We start from the raw sequence: 22,181 nt of genomic DNA on the forward strand, positions 1-22,181 counted from the left end.
AAATAACTGATGTTAGGGTGTTCTTCAGGTAAGACCTTCAGGTATATTGGATGGTAGCCAGATTGGAGGGGCAACTCGGCCGAGAAGGATGCAGACAACTCGAGATGGTTCTGAGTAGCAGCATGTTTATTGCAACAAAGTCATCTTTTTTTATACCCCTTGCGGGGTGTACACTTCATTAAACATTAACACAGAATCTTTAAGTAATTTCCATAGATGTAGTCATGTGATTATATCCGGTCATGCGCAGTGTGATCAATATGAGTAAATATCTTATTTGCAGAGTAAGGGAAATTAGTAAGAATAACATCCAATCGTGGTTGGTTAAAGGTTGGTATCGATCGATTCCCTGCTAATCAGTTTGTTACTGCTTATTTAGCTACAGTAAGTTATCTCCAATTATTATGTCTCTGTAGCTCTCTATCAATGTTCTGTAGACCAGAACATAGATAAGTGTCCTGAGGATGGGTCAGAGTGACCCAACCTGATAAGCAACATCAGCATTTTGTAAATCATGTGTTATTGAGAATCATATTTACACTATCCTCTCTGTGTCCTAGAATTATACTAAAGCCCCTCATCCCTGACACTGACATGTCAGTTTTCTGCGGCCGCAATTTAGGAAACCCTGTCAGTTCACACAGTGAAACAAGCGGCTCCAGCCGCTCGCTTCACTGTGTGCTAGGGGAGGCTCTGATGCGGGCGCGCGCTGATGCGCCCGCATCAAAACCCTGCTGCCGGAAAGATCATCCGTCCGGTACTTAAGTACCGGCTGGGATAATCCGGGCAGAGACCGGACGTTCCGTGACGTTCTCTTACTTAGTGGGAACATAGCCTTAAAATGAATGACAGCTGCAATCTACATTTCATACTGCAGACACTGTTAGATAGCTGTTACGTCAAAGAGACCTTTCATGTATTAGTTAGTGATTTTCTTCTGCAATGAAGGCATTCCTAAACTCCTGATTTGCTGCAAGCTGGAATACTTTCTGACCACTCCTCCCATACCTGAACCTGTTTGATTGACAGCTGCAAACTGAGCTCTAAGCAGAATCAGGGACGGGTGAGGAGGAGGTGTTAAAGCTCTCAGAATATTAGGAGCTTGTTAAAGTGTCCCTGGCACTGCTTTACTGTAGATTAAAAGAATATAACCAGGGAGCTAACCACTTCGCTAGTAATACACAAACAGGATGCTACCTTTGTTTTCATTGTAACCACGGTAGGCAAAAGAACAGAGAAAACACATGTAGCTGCACCCACACATAATCAAGAATATATACATTTGTTAAATAAAGTAAAATTTATATATTTTTGATTATGTGTGGGTGCAGCTACATGTGTTTTCTCTGTTCATTTGCTTACATTAAAAGATTTGTCTTAGTTGGGCAGCCACAAACAAGCACTAAGCCCCGTTATCAGCTCTCTTTTGCTGTTCCTTTACATGGCAAAACAAATCAAGCAGCCAGGCTGCACAAACAATCCTTGTATCATTTTTGGAAACTGCACTAAAGATGCATCCTCTGCTTCTAATTGTTGCTTCTAATTGTTGCACACACACACTGAAGACACAAGTCTATAATTTGCATGTAACTTTTGACCTTGTCAATTATGTAAGTCAATTAAATAAAACACATCTGTTAAAAAAAAAAATAACACAAGGAGCACTTTAATTTTTGAACATGTTTAATTATATATAAACAAAACAATCAGTTTTGATCACAGCTACAATAATTTTTATAGTAAATCAGTTCTCATAATTATAAATTCTTACACGTCGTTAGAAAAAACTTTCGACTTGTCATGGGGACATGTCAAGGGTATTGATTGGTCTGGGTCTCACTGCTGAGACCCCCACCGATCAGGAGAGTAAGTGTGCTTCTCTTCCTCCATTTGGTGGCCCCAAAGACTTACAGCAGCCGGAAATTGCTGAAATGTATTACCGGGCTCTTCTGGTTCATTCTCCTGATCTCGGGGAGTCCCTGTTACATGTCAAAAGTTTTTCTTAATGACAGTGAACATTTAATAGTCTGAAAAACTATTATCTGTGTTGATTTATCGGGTAAAGTGAAACTGCTTCCATAAAACATTTGACATTCACAGGATAACTGAATAACACTAGAAACAGTTTTGACAAGGTCAAACACAGCAAGACACAATGTTTACTGCAAGATCAATGGTTCCATCAAAAAGGGAAAGAAGCCATTTAAAGCAACTGTAAAAGGGTAAAGCAAATAATGGGAAATATCAGTTGCTGGGGTTGTGTAGGAAAAAAGTAATAAATATAACAGGATCAAACAATGATCTGAAAGCAAAAGCGGTATCGTTCAATAATAAATTATTTATAAATTCAAGTGTATAATGCTTCAGTAGCACAGTGGCAATCCAGCACAAAAAAATTAAGCTACATGTTACAATCCATACCATTGCTATGGTATTAACCCCTCAACCCATTTTAACGTCAGGCGACGTCATGGATTAAGGGGGATAGAGAGAGGGCTTCAGCAACCCATAGTAATCAGTGCATTTCTTGTAGAAGTTCCCTAGGAAAACTACATATTACTTAATAAAAAAATTATAGGTAAAACACCCTTTCCATATTAAGGCTATGTTCACACTATGTAAAACTATGGCCGTAGTTCTTGCCGCAGAACTACGGCCTTAGTTTTGAGGGGTGGAACATAGCCTTATTTTCAATGGGATCCTGGCCGGAGCGTACACACATCGTATGTGCTCTGGCTGGGATCTCATGCGGCGCTGGAAAAAACACATTCAGTGAAATCCGGCCGCAGAAAGCCCTGTCAGTTCACACAGTGAAGCAAGCGGCTCCGGCCGCTTGCTTCACTGTGGGCTATGGGAAGCTCTGATGCGGGCTTGCGCTGATGCGCCCGCATCAGAGCACCGCGGCCGGAAAGATCACCCGGAACGGCTGGGTGTTCACGTTGTTTGAACATACCCTAAGAGTTTTAAATTATCCCTCTCTTCCTATTTTATAAAAAAAAAAAAAAACATATTTGCTATTGCCACATGTGGAATCACCCAAACTATTAAATTATCACATTCCTGATCTCTCATGATATAGGTAAAACACCCTTTCCATATTAAGGCTATGTTCACACTATGTAAAACTATGGCCGTAGTTCTTGCCGCAGAACTACGGCCTTAGTTTTGAGGGGTGGAACATAGCCTTATTTTCAATGGGATCCTGGCCGGAGCGTACACACATCATATGTGCTCTGGCTGGGATCTCATGCGGCGCTGGAAAAAACACATTCAGTGAAATCCGGCCGCAGAAAGCCCTGTCAGTTCACACAGTGAAGCAAGCGGCTCCGGAACGGCTGGGTGTTCACGTTGTTTGAACATACCCTAAGAGTTTTAAATTATCCCTCTCTTCCTATTTTATAAAAAAAAAATAATAAATAAACATATTTGCTATTGCCACATGTGGAATCACCCAAACTATTAAATTATCACATTCCTGATCTCTCATGATATAGGCTATGTTCACACAGCGTTTTCTCAGCTCTGTTTAAAATGACGTCTGTCATTTTCAGTCTAAAATAACGGATGTCATTTAGCTGTAATATATGTCATTTAGCTGTTATATATGTTGCCTAAGTAATCATACGGACTTGAAGAACATAGATAACATGTAAGTTTTACTAATGTGGGAATGGTGTAAAGACATCATGAATAGTTTTAAAATAAATTTGTGTCAGAAAGTTATATAGATTTGTAAATTACTTTAATTTAAACATTTCTCATTGTCCAGTACTTACCAGCTGCTGTATGTCCTGCAGAAAGTGATTTTTTTTTTCTTTTCCAGTTTGCTACTTCCCTAGGCAGTCCAGTTTGAAACTGGAAAGAAAATACCACTTCTTGCAGGACATACAGCAGCTGATTAGTACTGGAAGACTAGAAGTATTTTAAATGGAAGTTAGTTAGTAATCTGTATAACTTTATCACACCAGTTAACCTGAAAACATTTTTTTCCTCTGGAGTAACCCTTAAATACAGTGCCTCACACCATAAAGTTCACTTTGCTATATTGTACATATTAGATCCCATTTCCTTATAATTTGACAACAAAATTGTGCAACAAATCAGTATATGTAGAACAGCATACATAAATGAGTATATGAGCATATGTTATTTTAACATATTCTTTAATGATTTCACCTCGCAATTAGTAAAATGTGCATTAAACCTTAAACTAAATGAAATAAATAAATAATGTGTCAACTATCACAGCAGATGTGGATTTTACTATCTGTTGGAGTATATTGTTAAATGCCTTTGTTAACGGATTAGCATGTGTAATCATGTATACTGCATCTGTGTTAAATATTAATTTTTTTATACATAAAACAATCATGAAACAATGGCTATTTATTTGCTTATGCAAATTTACAGATCTCAACATGAAAGGCACGTTACTTAAAATGTATTTCTTATCGCCATGCTAACTTAAAATGATAAAATAATATTAGTGAAGCAGATTATAAAATGTTACCAATTATTTCATTGAGATATGAATCGTATTACAGGCATATTTTTGCACCTCTTTTATGGCTAAGGTCCCTATCCATGGATTTACTGACCCATAGCATAATTTTTCTGTCATATATTTTGTGATCTCATGTTCTGGCTAGGACACATGGCCATAATAGGGTTGAAAAATGTGCCTGATATTTTCTTGGCCTAAATTATAAGCAGTAAGTTAAAACATACAGGGCACTAAAATTGTCTGGGAGGATTACAAATAAGATACTGTAGGTACAGTGGTACCTTGGTTTAAGAGTAACTTGGTTTAAGAGCATTTTGGTTTAAGAGCTCACAGTTTTTCAAAATTGTGACTTGGTTTAAGAGCATTGCTTTGGTTTAAGAGCTCCCTGTACTGAGTGGGAGGCGGCGAGGGGGAGGGGCATGGCCTGCACAGGGTGGTCTAAAGCACTGTACTCTGACCCAGGAAGTCTCCCTCACCTTCCAAATCATAGCAGATCCACTTCAGGCTGGGGCTTACATCAGGGGACAGGACTGTGGAGATAATCTCTTCATAGCTGTAACCGCTCTCCCTGGACAGAGAGTGCTGCATGTATGTGCTCAAATCTGCCCTGCTCATTTCATCATGCTCCCTGCAGCGTCTGTCAGCCCTTGTGTTTCCCATCCTCGCCATTATGGGGATCTGCAGTTCATTCCTGTATCTGCAAACTGCAGCTGTTTTTCAGGTTTATGCACTTACTACTTACAATATACTCCACATGCTGATTGCTATACTGTACAGTAACTAATATTATCACATATTCAGCTGTTTATAAATCTTTGTTACATTTGTTTTACATGTTATTCAGAATTAAAAAAAAACATTATTTTTGGGGTGTTGAACCAATTATCAGCATTTTTGTGATTTCTTATTGGAAGTTTTGCTTTGGTTTAAGAGTAGATTTGGATTACAAGCACGGTCCCGGAAGGAATTGTGCTCGTAAACCAAGGCACCACTGTATATGCTTCGGAAACCCTCATAGATTTCTAAAAACAGCAGTACTAAGATACATGGCTTGATATTACCTAAATATTTTATGGAATAGGAGCAAGGAACATCTTACATTGGTGGCCAATGGCAAATTAATTAATTTTGCAATTAATACGTACTATATATACAATCACACTTCACAAGCTTTATGGGTTAAAAGCCCCAAATATATGTGTAGACCAAATAAAACAGTGGCAATAAAGTTATCCAGTAACTTGTTAATAATTCTAAAGAGCCATTTGGGAAAGTAGCAGCTAAAACTTATTTAAAAAAAATGTGTGAACATGGAGTAAAATCTTTAAATCTTCATAAAACACCTCAATTGTGATAATAGGTGAAATCGCCTCTCCTATTGACGGTTGTTCACTAAAGAAATGTTACTTAAATAGGAAACGCATCAATACATATAGTCAGTATAATTAGATTATTTAAACTTGAAAAAAAGAAGTTCACTGACCAGATCTTAACCAGAACTCGAGCCTGGAACTGAAACCTATTGAAGTCCCAAGTGCCGGGGCCACCATTGCCTCTAGGGACCTAGAGAGGGACAGGGGCCTGGTGTTCTAGTGTTCAGCCCGCTCACTGCAATGCAGAAGACACAGAAAAAAGAAGCAGCACCTGCACAGATAGAGAAAAGGGTGAAGGACCTGATTACATGACCCGAAGGTTCCCTACCTTACAGTGTGAAGAGCAGCCCGACAGAGAGTAAGAGGGAAAAGACTCAGCTGTAAGTGCTGTGTGTGTCAGTGTCAATCAGTCAGTGTCAGTCAGTCAGTGTCAACAAACAGTGTCCAAGACAGCACTCGATCAGTGTCAGTATAAGTCAGTCAGTGTCAGTCAAAATCTAGTGGTGTCTCAAGAGATTGTGCAAAGTGTGTGGATGATGGATGCATGGTGTATGGATGAGGGGCCCACTGAGTCTCTGTCGCCTGCAAAAACCTGGAGCCTGCCCAGTCAAAACCTATCCACGCTGAGGGACTAGATTTTTCTCTCTACAAAACAAAAGCACTCAAAAATCTTCAGGAGCTACACAAGCCATCAGTCTGGAAATAGCAACTAAAGCCAAGTAACTTTGCTGCAACTCACTAGGGAAACTTAGGGAAACCCAATACAAAATACCTTAATGCCATATCTGAACTTGCCACTTTTAAAAGCAACAAGTTCAAATCCCTTCTGCAATTAAGGATTGTCCCTGACAGCTGTGTCTGGAAGCTCCAGTAGGCCATTAATCTGTGTTAGCTAAGTAGGGTAGCACTTTTGGTGTTCAGGAGCTCACTGCATCATAATCGAGTTGCTGGTAATAAAATATATGTGAAAATATCTGCCAGGGAAAGTGTCATAGAGGCAGGGCTTTTGAGCATTGAGCCCCCTATTTTGCCTCAGTCCATGGTTTTCAAAAGCCCCCTGCTGATGGATAAGCCTGGTATATCAACCGACCCCAATTTGAAATCCTATTCAGATGCCGTGTTCTTCTGCAAGATCTGAAAATCAAGAAGGTGACTGATCAAAAGTCAAATGACCCTGCTGCAATAATTAAACATATTGATGAAGTAGAGTTGGTATTAAATTGATGACACCACAGGAATAGTGTGACACTGCAGAAATAGTGGTGAATAATGTGCATTATATGGGCAGAAAAAATTTGGAGTGCTTCTTCAAATATGTTTCATATGACACATGATTCTTTCAGAGGTCTTGTGGATTTTATACTTCAGCTTATCAGAGCTGTTTCTGTGGGACTCGATACAAGGCAGGTGGGGCTAATCGAATGCAATAGTTTTTTAATATAAATATTAGTTACTAATTTAGAAATACATTTTATTACTAATACCAATTCTGTTCACCTGAGAGCACTCCATAACAACACTCTGGATAATAAGCTTTTAAATTATAGCATTTACTAGAGTAATTTAGAAGGTTTAATATAACTTTAGTATAAAAGAGACATTGGAGACATCAAAGATACAAAAAGAATGTATGTGTGTTTTGCTTGAAAACAACAGTGTTTAAACAAGGGAAGGTGTTCTGCCAGGAAGACAGCAAGAGACCTTAAGGAGAAACAATAACAGATGGCAAAACATTGGATATCATAATAAATAAAGAAACCCAACAGATCAAAATGATACATTATATATTATTCAAAGTAAAATAGAATGCTCCATGGCAATAAAATCAAGGACTTAGTGACAGAGGGAATTATTATTGTGTCAACAGGTCATGTGTTACTGAGTGCCTCAGGACAGAAGAATGTAGCTAAAGAATGGTGGGGCCAGGATTAATATTTAAATGACCAAGCCCTTTTCCGCTAATTTTGTACAGACAAAAATGTTATTTCTACAAAAAAATAAAAGTACATTTATACAATAAATATCATATGTGATCTGAAAATTACCTATTTTGTAAAGTTTTTAGGTTTAACAGATTTTGTAAGACATTTGGTGATGGGGTTTTTTTCCCAGTTCACAGAACTTATCATGAAAATGGTTATATCAATATGTCATTTCCAAAATAGATTCTCCTGTGGTTTATGTAGTTGCTGTAACGCACATCTGCAAATGCTATTAAATGCAGCTTAATCATGTGCAGATGATAATAACTACAATCAGAAAATAAAAAGAGGTAAAAGAAAAGAATTTTATTAGTATAGAGTTTTTAGTAGTAAAAAGAAAATTTGGTGTCACTTTTAGGCTCTTATGCCCTCCATGACCAACTACATTTCCATATGTTTCAGTTAGGGATGGTCCGAACCGAGTTTGTACGGAGTTCGTAATCCGAACCATCCGCAATGATTATCTCTGTCTGCCCGCTCCATGCAGCGGGCGGATCCAGCGGGAGGAACGCCTGGAAAACTCGGATACAGCCATAGCCATAGGCTGTATCCCAGTTTTCTAGGCGGTCCTCCCGCTGGATCCGCCCGCTGCACGGAGCGGGCAGACAGCGGTAATCCGATGCCGAGCGTTCGGGTTCAGCCGAACCCGAACCTCGGCGGGTTCGGACCATCCCTAGTTTCAGTGCATGCATATTTAAAAGCTATATAAAGTTCCTATTCTTCTGTTATTAAAATAATTATTGCGTCCTTTTTCTGTGATGCAAGTCCCCATGTGGTTAATGTGCGCAGTGATGGTACTCTGGATTCATGTGTTTCAGATAAATAATAATGGTAAGAATCATATTAGTCTGAAACTCGCCAGTCACTTGCTTTTTTATCCTGATGCATTTGTGTGCCTTTGCTGTCAGTTTTCTTTAATAAAGTTTGGAAGTTTATTTGAAAAAAGCATGACAAATTATATAGTTTAATCTTGTTCACATTTTTCTATTTTCCATTTGTAACTTTACAATATTATACAATTGTGTATACAATGCTGACAATCAGGACGCCCTGTCAATACAGTTGTGTACTATTCTGTCTAATCTTGTACATGATATGATTCATTATGTCATTGGGTGATGCTGTCCTATTCCCAGTATATGTTATGTTAGGGGCATTTGTCTGGTGACATTCTCATAGGATTACTTTAATCCCCCTGCTCTATTCATACAGTATATTCTCATATGGGTACACGTGCAGGGTTCTATTTAGCACTGCATTGTATTCATGACAGCACTTAAGTCAGATATCTAAGATACATCCCCCATGGAATTTCCTCTAACCTCATACCTCCTCATACATTAGCATATGTACCATCATTGCATCCCTAAAACTTATCAAAGTGTAGGAGGACATGATTATCTATACATTGCCTGCTTGGGGTGTATAGAGAGGCGGTCCTATATTTTTTTGTTCTGCCTCTCTTGGGGGTGTGACACTGGCATACTTCATGCACGGGATGTGATGCCATTACTGAAAATACACATCCACCTGTACTAGCCACCAGTTTTGGTGAAAGTTAGTCAGATGATGTCAGGCGGAACAGAAGTTCCAACACACCTGATGCAAGTTGTGGGGTGGGCTATTTAAAGATTGAAGGGGCCAGTATGCATTCACATCCTAGATTGACTGTATCCAGATGTCTTAGGTGGCATGTTCATACTAGTGAAGTTTGTGGTAAGATTTATGCTTTGCAGACCTTCATAAGTCATTTTTGCTACTGAGCATACCAAATGATGTTGTTATTTACTGGGTAGGCCACAGGTTCATACATCCGATCAGTGGTGTAGCTATAAGGGTCGCAACGGTCACCATGGCAACCAGGTCCCTAGCTACAGGGGGCCCGCTGGGCTCCCTCACCACTTCCTGCCTCTCTGCAGTCCTCCCGAATCAGCTGTGATAATGGCAGCCGATTCGGGAGAAGAGCATTGAGCCAGGCTGCCCAATGCTGCAGTGTGGGGTCCTGAGTCCTCCCCATTACCTGTTTTCTGCTGCCCTCTGCAGTCCGTGCAAGGGGGAGGGGGGAGGGGCGGGAGAGCATGGTCCGGCACCAGCAGGAAGAGGAAGCAGGAGGAGGGGAGTCATGGAGCTGCTGATAAAGTTTCCTCATTTAAGTAAGTGTCTGTGTGCTGAGTGTGCTCTGTAAGCCAAGTGTGCTCTGTGTGCTGAATGTGCTGAGTGTGCTCTGTCTGCTGAGTATGCTCTGTCTGCTGAGTGTGCTCTGTGTGCTGAGTATGCTCTGTCTGCTGAGTGTGCTCTGTGTGCTGAGTATGCTCTGTCTGCTGAGTGTGCTCTGTGTGCTGAGTGTGTGCTCTGTGTGTGCTGAGTGTGCTCTGTGTGTGCTGAATGTGCTGAGTGTGCTCTGTGTGTGCTGAGTGTGCTGAGTGTGCCCTGTGTGCTGAGTGTGCTCTGTGTGCTGAATGTGCTGAGTCTGCTCTGTGTGTAAAGTTTCCTCATTTAAGTAAGTGTCTGTGTGCTGAGTGTGCTCTGTAAGCCAAGTGTGCTCTGTGTGCTGAATGTGCTGAGTCTGCTCTGTGTTCTGAGTGTGCTCTGTCTGCTGAGTATGCTCTGTCTGCTGAGTGTTGCTCTGTGTGCTGAGTGTTGCTCTGTGTGCGGAGTGTGCTCTGTGTGTGCTGAGTGTGCCCTGTGGGCTGAGTGTGCTGAATGTGCTTTGTGTGTGCTGAGTCTGCTCTGTGTGCTGACTGTGCCCGGTGTGCACTGTGTGCTGAATGTGCTCTGTGTGTGCTGAGTCTGCTCTGTGTGCTCTGGCTGCTGATCATGCTCTGTGTGCTGAGTGTGTTCTGTGTGCTGAGTGTGTGCTGAATGTGCTCTGTGTGTGCGCTGTGTGTGCAGAGTGTGCTGACTGTGCTCTGTGTGTGCTGAGTGTGCTCTGTATGCTGTGTGTGTCTGTGTGCACTGAGTGTGTCTGTGTGTGCAGTGTGCTGAGTGTGCTGTGTGCTCTGTGTGTGCTGAGTGTGCTCTGTGTGCTCTGTGTGCTAAGTGTGCTCTGTGTGTGCTGAGTGTGCTCTGTGTGTGCTCTGTGTGTGCTATTTGTGTGCTGAGTGTGCTCTGTGTGTGCTCTGTGTGTGCTCTGTGTGCGCTCTGTGTGTGCTCTGTGTGCGCTCTGTGTGCGCTCTGTGTGCGCTCTGTGTGCGCTCTGTGTGCGCTCTGTGTGCGCTCTGTGTGCGCTCTGTGTGCGCTCTGTGTGTGCTCTGTGTGTGCTCTGTGTGCTCTGAGTGTGTCTGTGTGCTCTGTGCTCTGAGTGTGTGTCTGTGCTGTGTGCGTGTTTGTGTGTGACTGCGCTCATCCAAAGGGATGGGGGGGGGGGGGACCCAAGCAAAAATTTTGCACCAGGGCCCATTAGCCTTCAGCTACGCCCCTGCATCCGATCTAGGCCGAACTAGAGATATTTATCCTTATTTTTGGATGCCAGTGGCCTTATCTGGTGAGTCGTTTGCCTCTCCTGGTATGAGTGATCTGCACAATATCATTGTATTTAGAGATAAGCAAATTTACAGTAAAAATTAAGCAAATTGCTTAGTTAGCTCAGCAGTCGGCTTATCAGTTGGGTGCCTTTGAAGTCTGTGCCGCTGCTCTCTGCGTTTTGGGAATAGCTGATCCAGTCCTGGGGTACATTTCGCAGGACTGAATCCAGCTTTTCCAGGTACCCGGAGGAGAGCATCACGGCTTTAACCCCTTAACCCCTTGCCGCAAAATGACGTTTGGGGAACGTCATGTAAAGTAGGTAGTTAATGCAACATGACGTTCCCCAAACGTCATGTTGTTCCTGCCTCCCCCCGCTGTCGGTAAGTGAGATCGGGCAGCGGGAGGAGGCAGTATCACACCACATCCTCCCGCTGCCTCTGCCCGGAAGGGGAGCCGCGCTCCCCCCGGGCAGTTAACCCCATAAACGGCGCGGTTGATGCGACCGCAGCATCTATGGGGGAGATGTGATGTTTGCCGCCGATCTAGCGGCGGGAGGAGGCTGCAGCACGTTGCCTCCTCCCGCCGCCACGGTGGGGGGAGATGAAAATGTAATAATCAGACCCCAGATCAGCCCCCCTAGTGCCCCGATCACTAAGCCACTCCCTCCCCGGGCGGCCATCAGATCCAAGAGGTAGCGGAGAGATCCAGAGGTAGCGGAGAGCATGGGGCAGTAATCGGGGACCCCCCTGTGGGGTCCCGGAACAGGCAAACGGCGGAATATACTATATACCGCTGATCGCCTGTTCCCAGTGCTGCCGCACTTTTTATCCAGAGACCAATTTGGTCTCTGTCACTGAACTATGATTACTGTGATAGAAAATATCACAGTAATCATAGTAATACAGTGAAAATTAATGTATAAAGTACAAAAAGTGACAAACATACAAAATAATAAAACACACACTTTTTATTATAGTAATAATTGCAGTTTACTCCCAAATTACCCCTAACCTCCCAGATTACCCGTAACCACCGCACGTTGCCCATAACCGCCCCAGGTTGTCCGTAATCACGCCAGATTGGACGTAACCACCGCACGTTGCCCGTAACAACCGCACATTGCACGTAACCACCGCACGTTGCCCGTAACAACCGCACATTGCACGTAACCACCGCACGTTGCCTGTAACAACCGCACATTGCACGTAACCACCGCACGTTGCCCGTAATCACGCCAGATTGCACGTAACCACCGCACGTTGCCCCTAACCGCCCCAGGTTGCCTGTAATCACACCAGATTACCCGTAACCACCGCACGTTGCCTCTAACCGCCCCAGGTTGCCCGTGATCACACCAGATTACCCGTAACCACCGCACGTTGCCCCTAACCGCCCCAGGTTGTCCGTAATCACGCCAGATTACACGTAACCACCGCACGTTGCCACTGACCGCCGCACGTTGCCACTGACCGCCGCACATTGCCACTGACCTCCGCACATTGCCACTGACCGCCACACATTGGCACTGACCACCGCACGTTGCCTCTAACCACCGCACACTGCCTCTAACCACCCCAAATTGCCAAAGACCCCCTCCAGATTGCCGTAACCAACCCAAATTACATATAAGCACTTCAGTTTATCCGTAACCAACCCAGATTGTCCGTAACCACCCCACGTTGGCCGTAACCACAGCAGGTTACCTGTAACCACCCCAAATTGTCTGTAACCACCGCAGATTACCCGTAACCACCGCAGATTACCCGTAACCACCCCACATTACCTGTAATCTAATTTTTTTATTGTATTTTAGTAACTGCGCTATTCTAATAACTGTTTCTAGCTGCGGTTTTGCTCCAGCAAATTGGCGCTCCCTTCCTTCTGAGCCCCTCTGTGTGCCCATACAGGGGTTTATGCCCACATTTGGGGTACCGTTCTACTCAGGAGAACCTGCGTTACAGATTTTGGGGTACATTTTCTCTCCTGTTCCACGTGAAATTTAGAAATTTCCAAATTCGAGTTTTTCATTTTTACTGTCTACTTTTGAATACTTTCCTCTAATACCTGTGGGGTCAAAATGCTCACCACACCACAAGATGAATTCTTTGAGGGGTGTACTTTCCAAAATGGAGTGACTTATGGTGGGATTTCACTCCGCTGGCACTACAGGGGCACTGCAAACACACCTGGCGCTCAGAAACTTCTTCAGCAAAATCTGCACTGAAAAAGCTAATTGGCACTCCTTTCCTTCTGATCCCTGCTGTGTGCCCATAGAGTGGTTTATGCCCACATATGGGGTACCGTTCTACTCAGGAGAACATGCGTTATAAATTTTTGGGTACATTTTTTCTCCTTTTCCTCGTCAAATTGAGGAATTTCAAACTAAACAAACATATTATTGGAAAAATTCGAGTTTTTCTATTTTACTCTCTACTTTTAAATACTTTCCTCTAATACCTGTGGGGTCAAAATGGTCACCACACCCCAAGATGAATTTTTTGAGGGGTGTACTTTCCTAAATGGGGTGACTTTTGGGGGGGTTCTATTCTGCTGACACTACAGGGGCACTACAAACGCACCTGGCGCTCAGAAACTACTTCAGCAAAATCTGAACTGAAAATGCTTATTGGCGCTCCTTTCCTTCTGAGCCCGGCTGTGTGCCCTTACAGTGGTTTATGCCCACATATGGAATACCGTTGTATTCAGGAGAACCTGTGTTACAAATTTTGGGGTGCGGATTTTCTCATGTTCCTTGTGAAATTGAGAAATTTAAAACTAAACAAACATATTATTGGAAAAATTCAAGTTTTTCATTTTTACTGTCTAATTTTAAATACTTTCCTCTAATACCTGTGGGGTCAAAATGGTCACCACACCCCAAGATAAATTCTTTGAGGGGTGTACTTTCCAAAATGGGGTGACTTTTGGGGGGTTTCTCTTCTGCGGACACTACAGGGGCGCTGCAAACGAACCTGGCGCTCAGAAACTTCTTCAGCAAAATCTGCATTAAAAAAAGCTAATTAGCGCTCCTTCCCTTCTGAGACCGGCTGTGTGCCCATACAGTGGTTTACACCCACATATGGGGTACCGTTTTATTCAGGAGAACCTGCGTTACAAATTTTGGCATGCTTTTTTTCTCATGTTCCTTTTGAAAATGAGAAACTTTAATTTAAACGTATATATTATTTGAAAATTTAAATTTTCGATTTTTTTTTTACGGCCTAATTGTGAATACTTTCCTTCAGCCCCTGTAGGGTTAAAATGCTCATTATACCCCTAGATTAATTCTTTAAGGTGTCTAGTTTCCAAAATGGGGTCACTTATGGGGTTTTTCAGTATACAAGCCTTCTAAATCCATTTAAAAAAAGAACTGGTCCCTAAAAAAAATCAGTTTTGGAAATTTTCACAAAATGTGATAATTTGCTAATAAATTTCTAAGCCCCATAACACCCTAAAAAAGTAAAATATGTTTCCCAAATTATGCCACAATAAAGAGGACATATTGGTAATGTGATTTAGCAACTAATTTATGTGCTATGACTTCCTTTTTTAGAAGCAGAGAATTTCAGAAGTTCATAAAATGCTAAATTTTCAAATTTTTCATGATATTTTAATGTTTTTCACAAAAAATACACAAAGTAGTGACCAAATTTTGCTACCAATATAAAGTGTCATATGTGACGAAAAAAAACAATCTCAGAATCGCTAGCATACGTTAAAGCATCACTGAGCTATAAGCGCATAAAGTGAGACAGGTCAGATTTTGAAAAATGAGCCTGGTCATTAAGGCCAAAACAGACTTTAGAGGCAAAGGGTTAAAGACAGAGCCAATTTCGTTTTTTGCACTTCTGTTTTTTTTTCTCCTCCTTGTGCTTAAAAGGCCATAGCAGTTCTCACCTAGAGACCCACATGAGCCCTTATTTTTTGCGCCACTAATTTTACTTTGCAATGACAGGCTGATTTTTTTCATTAAAAACACTGCAAAACCAGAAAAAAATAAATGTGTGGTCAAATTGAATTGAAAACATTTTTTTGTTTGTTTGGGGGGTATTTGTTTTTACGCTGTTCGCCCTGGGGTAAAACTGACTTGTTATATATGTTCCTCAAGTCGTTATGATTACAAAGATATGTAACATGTATAACTTTTCTTTTATCTAATGGCTTGTAAAAAATTCAAACCATTGTAAATATAAATATGTTCCTTAAAATCGTTCTATTCCCAGGCTTATAACACTTTTATTCTTTGGTCTATGGGTCTGTGTTAGGTGTCATTTTTTGTGCCATGATGTTTTCTTTCTATTGGTACCTTTTTGATTGCTTTTTATTACAATTTTTCTGAATTTGATGCGACCAAAAATGTGCAATTTTCGACGTTGGTATTTTTTGCGCTTATGCTGTTTACCTTGCGAGATCGGGAATGAAATAAATTAATCATTTGGGCGATTACGCACGCGGCGATACCAAACATGTTTATTTATTTATTTATTGTTATTTATAACATGGGGAAAGGGGGATGATTTGGACTTTTATTAGGGGAGGTTTTCTCACATACTAGAAGCCCCCCTGGGGGATTTCTAGTATATGCACACTGATCTCTCATTGTGATCTATGCTGTAGAGTTATACAGCATAGATCAATGAGATAGGCACTCGATTGCTTTCGGCTGCTGAAGCCAAAAACAACCGAGTGCCAAGTCGGGATCAGCACCATTACGGCGCAGACCCCGTCCGGCAGAGGATGTCCCAGGGGGGGCGATCCACCCCACTAGACCACCAGGTATGAGGGACAGCAAGCAATCAGATGCAGCTGTCAACTTTCACAGCTGCATCTGATTGCTTGATTAGCGGGCACGGCGATCGGACCGTGCCCGCTAACAGCCGTTGTCCCGGGCTACACCCTGGACCGCGGCGGTTCAGATCGGGGTCCCCGAGCCTCCCCCCCCTCTGAAGTCCCCGAGGCGACCACAGGGCGTAAATATACGGCCTGTTTCGTCAAGGGGTTAAGGGCGGCCAACTGATAAGCCGACTGCTGAGCTAACAAAGCAATTTGCTTAATTTTTACTGTAAATTCACTCATCTCTAATTGCAGTCCATTTATGTCCATTTTACTATGAAACAGGCTCAGGACCAGATGCATGAAATTTTGAGACGCAGTGATCATGTGGCTCTTATGCAGTCTTTTGCCTATATGGTTGAGTAACATTTTGCTTTTCTGTTCATGAACATCTTACTGATGTTTACCCTATCTAATGTTTACATCTAGCACCACCTACGCATCTGTTATGCTTTCTATTTGGACTATTCATTGTTTATTGTATTCCCTATTATAGTGCCATAGGCATTAAGATATAAACTTACCATCTTATGTTCAGTGATGAACTCAGAAAATCAAGCTAAGGCAAATGCGTTGGGACAAAATAAAGTAATGAAATAAACATTTAGGGAATTCTTTATTCCCCACAGTACATTAAAATTAACTTAGGTTTCTACAATACATTTTGCTTTAGTCTATTACGGCATAAGGTGTTCTCTATTGATGCTGGCGGTATGGTTACATTACCTGTTTCACATGGATTGTAAATAAAATAAATCACTTCTTGTCTAAGTGTGTTTATATCTATATTTTGTCTGTTTTTGTATCATACTGTAGGTTACCCTGCTCTATCCCTCACCTATCCATCAGGGAGGGAAAGGCACTGTGGTTTGGGACAGCTACAAGGGCTGGGTACTCCAAGAGGCAAGGAAAGAGGAGAGGCTTTTTTTGTTGGTTAGGGGACACTACTTCTTCAACCCCTGCACTCCAATCTATCTTGCCTACGATTTACTGTATGATATTCGTCATTCTGGTTTGAGTATCTCAGTTACTTACTTTTTTAATTGTCTTATTAAATGCTATTAAAATAGGTGATTGATTTAGGGCCTAGTGGTGGGACATCCTGTTGTGTGCAAGCTCACTTTTGGACATTAAAACCTATTAGAAGTCCTAAGAGTATCTGAGTAATAAGAATCATTGTTAGAACCCGGGAAAGGTGAATGCTCCAAGTGAAATCTAGTTCTCACAACCAGTTAGTGCTATTACATTAACTACATGTCTTACAAACATTTATTTTGCGAAGGATTGATGGATCTTCTATAATTTAAGTGTTTGCATAAACACAGAGAAGTCAATCATGTCACAAGTAGAAAACCAGCCGCACTCACCCATATATGCTTTTCATTGACTTTTATTTTAATGAAACTATATCACATATAACGTGCAGACATCAACAGACAGACAACAGCTGGGTGCATGGTGACAGTGCTTTCGAGTTCACATTGTGCTTCTGCGGACCACGCTATGAAACAGATTTTATACTGAGAGAACAAATACAGCACATTTGCTGCAGTGTTGCTTTAACTTCAAATATTATTCAGCAACTATCTCTAAAATACAGGCAAAAGAAGACATATTTGGTCAGCTCTCCTAGAACACCATTCACACTATGCAGGAGCACGCTGCCATGGCTGAAATTGCAAACACACAAAAATACAAAAAGTGCAACAGCTCACCGCTAATGGCAAAATACAGACCCAATATAGATATGAAATTCACTAAAAGCAAACTGCTAAAAAATTATCCATAAAATAATGTGGCTCTTAGTTACCATTTGCAAATAGTGTAAACTATCCTACCACATTAAGGTGACCTCATGGCGGGATGGTCCTACACTGTACTTTGGCCTCTCCATGGCATATAATAAGCCTATGCTCTGAGCATGCAGGATCCATCTAATACTGGCAAATCCTTGGTGGGATGGATGGAGTGCACAACCAAGTAGAGGCAGCAATCTGGAAGACAGGCAAAAAGACAAATTTGGTCACCTCTACTAAAACACCATTCACACTAGGCAGGAGCACATTAGGTAGGAGCACCCAGGTGGTGTATTGTTTTTGCCAGTATTAGATGGCTCCTGCATGCCCAGAGCATATGTTTATTATATGCCATGGAGAGGCCAGAGTACAGTGTAGGTCCATCCCGGCATGAGGCCACCTTAACTACACTATTTGCAAATGCTAAGAGCCTCATTATTTTTATGGAGTTTTTGGGGGGCAGTCGGGGGGGGGGGGCTGCTTTTAGTAATTTTCATATCTGTATTGAGTCTGTATTTTGCCATTAGTAGTAAGCTGTTGCACTTTTTGTGTTGTTGTGTGTATCTCTAAAATACCTGCTGAAGCTATTTGCATAGCCTTTAATACTGGTTCTGACATCTTCCCTATACTGAACCTTTTTGACTGGAAAAGCTGTTTGCATGGCAATAGGGCTACCCTGAGGTCATTTGATCTTTCCTCCTTATTGCCATGTGGCTGAAAATATATTAGCAGGTTCAGCCAAATTGAACCACCTGAGGTTCAAATTCACACCAAAACAAACCTTTAGAGTTTGGATTTAATCTTGGTTCAATGAGTTCAGTTTGCTCATCTCTGTTGATGGAAATAAAGCAACAAAAGTGTATGTTTTCCATTTTAATGGTGCGTTCACACCTACAGGATCTACAGCTGATTTTCTGCAGCATTTTTCATTTAAATAACTGAACACAGCATCAAATCTGCTGCAGATCCTGTAGGTGTGAACGCACCCTAAGATTGAATGTGGAGAAGAGTGAATTTATTAGTGGACTTTTTTGGAAGAAACTAATCCTTGATTTAAGATCTTCAGTTACAGAATTGTCCTGCATACTTCACTTGAGCAATAAATAAGTGAAGCCTTCATTCTCTTTTATTATCAATTTCATGTGATTTTGTACACTATCACTTTCCATAGGTATTCACGAAAAAAAGGAAAACAAGGAGAAATTGGTCAACTCTTTGCAATAGGATTTATCATAAACTACTGTATGAGACATATAAGTAAATACCATGAAGTCACATAATGCAGTTGGCATGTCGGACACTCAGAAGATGTAGTGCCTTTAAAACAGAATAAAGGTAAAATAATAGAGAAAAACAAAATGAATGAGAAGAAAATAAAGGTGTCTAATTGAAATGCTTTGGCTTTTTCACATTGTATTCATATAGTAAAATGCTTATCTTGCATTTCTTATAAGTATTTACTTAAAACGTTGCTCACTGAATTCCCCATAGCAAACTTTATGCTTCCTGTACCTTGAACATTAACCTAATTTCATTTACTAATAAGCACTTTATCATTTGCATATGCAGCAACAAAAATGTAAGAACATGACACATAGCTAAAGCTAAAAGAGCCTTAAACTTCTGCATTATTATTTTTCTTTACTTTTTCAGTAAATTCTCACAGGAACATTGCTCCAAACAATCTGCAGGCAAATCCACAAGATAGTTCTAAACTGTGCACATTTGCTACAAAATTGGTGTTGATTTACAATGTGGATTTTTCTCTATATTATGCAATAACGGGTTTTAAAATCAATATGCAATAAAAGTTGAGATGTCGTGGACTTACAGTAAATATTCATGGCACAATTTCTGTCAGTTTCTGTATAGAAAAGTTCCATACTATTTGTTAAAATCTCACCCACCTGCCTTGTACTGTGCCGTGCAGCAGATTAAAAAAAAAAAATCTACTGGAGAAATGATCATTAAATCAATGCAGTGAGAATTTTACAGCTGCATCCAACCACACGTATTTGCTGGACCTATTACAGTGGAAGTACTTGGCCAGGTATGCTTGAATGGCTATAAAGTCAGAGAGGAGCTGTGTGTCCGAATAGCATTTAATTTGGGATCTCTGTATTTGGGATATCTGAAATCTTATTATGTTGTGATTAGAGACGAGCAAGTATACTCATCCTAGTATACTATTTGAGAATTGGGGTGCTTGAAAGTTCTCAATACTCGAATGGGTACCACATGGTGCTTGAGTGAAATTGATAGTCTCTTCCCTGCATGTTTAGCGGTTTAATGTCCAGGGAAGCTGATGGGAGATCCTGCAAGGCAGCATAATCTGGAATTTGTGTCCAATTTATCATTTGCGACTTTTAAAAAAGTCACAAGAGCTGGTGCAGGCTTACGTCTGGTCAGTACCAGGCGAATATGTTTACGACTTTTTTGCAACCTTTTTACTTAGACGCACTATGACAGTGTGACTTAAATGACACATAAATCACACACAATATATTGGAACAAAGATACCAACTCACATTAGCATAGTCATACACATTAGACGCTTAGTAAATCTCCCCAATTGTCCCCCACAACATACAAGTATTATAGGGAATACTGAAAGTGGTATACTTCTAGGCAGTAATCCACAAAAAACAAAAGTTCTTTTTAGAATTAGTGTTATCCCTGAAAAAAAGTGTGGGACAGGGTAGTAGTGGTGGTGCTGCTGAGTGAGTATACACCTTTGTATACTGTGTGTAATTTGCTCACAAAACATGGGTAAGACCAGAGAAAGGGGATGAGGACGTGGATATAGTAATGAGGATGATGGCAGAGGCCATGGGCCTGGACATGGTGAAACAGAGCCTGCTGCTCCTGATGGAGAAAAAAATCCTCTCAGGTCCCTTCCCTGATGGTGAAATAATAGTTGAGGAGGCAGTGGATTAGATTGTGTGCACCAATTCCCCAAGAATTCACCTTCTGCTGTCTCAGGGTAATGAGGACAGTGGGGACTGGCAAGTCGTGTTGGTGAGTGAGATTGCTCTAAGGGCAGCAAGTAGAGGGGACATCTCCCATCCCCAGTGCTGCACATCCTAACAGCACTGAGAGCTCTGACAAGACTGGATGAACAGACTTTTATCTGCTGCTGTATTCTCATTTAGACCTCTACATGGTATTTGTATTTTAGCTACTGATGATTTAATTACCTTTTCCACAAGGGCCCTGTGGATTTATTTTATTTTATTCTATTTTTTATATTTTATTATGTGTGATTTAATTTTAGCAGCCTGTTCATTGTGTCTTGAGGGCTGTTTTTTTCTTGTTTTTAAGTAAAGGGGCCAAACAGAATTTAAAACTGCCTGGGATAAACATATATCTATCCTAAGAAAATAAGAAAGGAAACTATACTATAGGGGCAGACTTGGCAGATGGGCCAAGTGGTCTTTTTCTGCTGACAATCTTCTATGTTTCTGTTTCTAATGAAGAGGGTCACAGCAGACTTTGACCCACAATTTTTGAGGGGGTCACATTAGACTCTCACACACAATTTTTGGGAAGGTCACACCAGACTGTTGCCCACAGTTCTTAAGAGAGTCACACCAGACTCTAGTCCAAAATTTTTAACAAAATCATCACCAGGCGCTCTCTCACAATTATAAGGAGTGTTACAACAGGCTCTTTCCCACAATTTTTAACAGAGTCACCACTAGGCTCTCTCCCACAATTGTAATGAATATGCAAAAAGAGGAGACCGTGGAGCCTCATTTCACTAGGATTTCACTGCATTGAGCCCTTTAACCCCTTAGGGACCAAGCCTATTTGGGCCTTAATGACCAGGCTCATTTTTCTAAATCTGACCTGTCTCACTTTATGCGCTTATAGCTCAGTGATGCTTTAACGTATGCTAGCGATTCTGAGATTGTTTTTTTGTAACATATGGTACTTTATGTTAGTTGCAAAATTTGATCACTGTCTTGTGTTTTTTTTGTGAAAAACATCAAAATATCATGAAAAATTTAAAAAATATACACTTTACGAACTTTGAAATTCTTTGCTTCTAAAAAAGAATGTCACATGACAAAAATTCGTTAGTAAGTCACATTATGAATATGTCCTCTTTATTCTGGCTTCATTTCGTAAACATATTTCACTTTTTTAGGGTGTTATGGGGCTTAGAAATGTATCAGCAAATTATGAAATTTTCATGAAATTTCCAAAACTGATTTTTTTTTTAGGC

The sequence above is a fragment of the Dendropsophus ebraccatus genome, chromosome 1, assembly GCF_027789765.1.
Source record: "Dendropsophus ebraccatus isolate aDenEbr1 chromosome 1, aDenEbr1.pat, whole genome shotgun sequence".
Lineage (NCBI taxonomy): Eukaryota > Metazoa > Chordata > Amphibia > Anura > Hylidae > Dendropsophus > Dendropsophus ebraccatus.